The sequence below is a fragment of the Empidonax traillii genome, unplaced genomic scaffold, assembly GCF_003031625.1.
Source record: "Empidonax traillii isolate 1590-97213 ecotype Southwest subspecies unplaced genomic scaffold, ASM303162v1 scaffold187:size1931383, whole genome shotgun sequence".
NCBI lineage: Eukaryota > Metazoa > Chordata > Aves > Passeriformes > Tyrannidae > Empidonax > Empidonax traillii.
The window spans coordinates 933417-935875 of record NW_020955380.1 but is presented as its reverse complement, the minus strand read 5'-3'; positions in this window follow the sequence as shown (position 1 = coordinate 935875).

The following is a 2459-nucleotide window of genomic DNA, read 5'->3' as shown; positions in this document are numbered from 1 at the left end:
CAACCCTGGGGAATTTCAAAGGGATAAACATGTTGGTTTCCTTCCTCACCCCACTGTTTGATTGAGAAAGAACAGAAACATGTCACAGTCAGCATCCTTCTGTGTACACATTTTCTGATGAATTTATTTTTTAAAGTTTCACTCAGTGCAAACTGGTAATGAAAAAAGAAAACATTCAAAGAGGAAAGAAGTATAAAGAAAATGGGAAAAAAAAAATCTATAGACTGTCTTCCTTGGGGGTTGGTTGGACTAGATGATCTCCAGAATTCCCTTCCAGCCCTAACTATTTATCCTTTAATCACTGAAGTTGTTATTCACACATCTTAATTCTCCTGTCCTGAAAGATCCTTTCCATATGGAAATATGTAAAAATATCATTGCCTTTCTGAACAAGACTTCTTCAGCACAGCCAATTCTTGTTCTAGCAAGGCCTCAGTCAGCACATTTCCTGCAATCCATATCCTTCAGACAGCAGCAACACACACATTTTTGGTGTAAATTAGTTTAGCTCCATCCAAATAATTACCAGCAGAGGATCTGGCCTAATACATTCAGTAGATAAATTGTCTTCTATCAGACTACAGTGTCTTCAAAGCTATAATTTATCTGCATATTCTACGGTACAAGATAACAGTCTCATAGGACACTTTTTATCAAGTAATCCCATCCCCAATCACTCACCCCTCCAACAAAAAAATAAAAAAAAAAGAAGAAAAAGACATAAACACCCAAACTTCCCTTGCTGTACAGAATATTAAAGACCTACTGAGGACTTTGGCATATACAGGATAATGTTCTGCTTTGCTGCAGAACTGAAGGGTTGGAAATAGAGGACAAAGATGATCTGAAGATCAGAATTTTAGAACTCTTGGAAAAGTACATGATTTAGTTGCTCAGAAGACTATAAATTGGAAAAAACTTCTGGAAATCACACATGGAAAATAATTATTCCACGCTGAATAAACAGATGAAACTTATGTCTTTCACCAGATATTACTGAACCTTTCTGAAAGGAACATTTCTTCCCCTGCCATTTTTGTGTACTGTGCAAACATTTTTGAATACAAACCAGTCTGTTCATTAAAGCCATTTAAATATAGATAAAAATCTTATAGTTGGCACTTTCATCTGCTAAGCACAGCCACCTGCCTGCGCTGAAATCTTCCTGCATACCTACAATTCGTCCAGCTTCTGTTTGTTACACAGAAATAAACCGAAAATACAACGAGCATCAGCCCCCTGAACCAAGTGCTGGGATTCCTCCCATCCCTGGAAGTGGCAGCCAGGGGGTTTATGAGGCTGAACACAGGATAGGATGGAACACAGATCATCACACACGGGATTCACACCAAAGTCTCGCTGTGGTGCTTTATGATGGTGGACTGGAAAGTTAAAAACAGGATTATTTGACTAAAATGAGGCTCTGCAATGACAGAAACATAACACACGCTTTCCTGTTAAGGATAAAATCTGGGACTTAGCTCAGCAGGAGAACAGAAGGAGAAGAGGCACAGCTCAAACAAAATGGTGCCAGCAGCACGTCCTCAGACACAAACACGACTGAAGGAGATGACGACAGCTTGGTAGCCAGAACTGTGAAAGATATTACACACAATCTTACACCAGTAATAGGGAAAGGAAAAGTTTCAGGGTTTCTAATCCTATCTGGCAGAAAACCTTCTATGCAAAAGCCAAGGAGCGACACGAAAATGGCAAGGGAAGGTTATGCAGACGGGAGTGTCACACACCCACCCACAGCAGGTACGGGACCTTTCTGCCCCTCCCAAAAGGGCTACACGAGCTTCAAAATGTACCAAAACGTGTCAGAAGGGCTACAGAGAAAACCCTTGCATTTGTGCACACAGTTCAGCTGAGCACTGAAGTGCCTTTGCAGGGGGTGCTGTCCTGGCTCCAGCTCTGTGGCAAAGGGAGCACCAGCAGGTTCCCCTGCCGGCCCGTGAGCCAATCGGGCCCAGCTATCACAACCTGGGAGTGTAATCAGAGAGGCAGATACAGCTACGCTGGCTGCTGGAATAGATACAGGCTCCACTGCAAAAACCTGCAAGGAACACTGATACTTCTGCCTGAGCAAACAGAGACACCTGGGCCTGTGCCCTAGAAACGATCTTGAAGACACAGCCACAGCTCCAGGTCTGCAGCTGTTTCCAGGATTTTTTAATTGAGAAGGAAAAAATCTTTATGACACCAGTCAAAGGCTTACTCTGAAACTGCTTCAAGCACTGGCACAGACAGACATTTTCCAAACATATACCACTGGAGAGAAATGCTTCCCTATCACCATATGGATTGTTACAATATATATGTATTTTACTCTTGGCTTGCAAACTACAATAAATTAGAGCATGCTTGATCACCTTCAGTTACAGCTTCTGCATTGAAAGGAACTGTTAGGTTTGTCTTTAGCTGAAGAGAGGGATTAATTTTTACTTTTTTTTTTT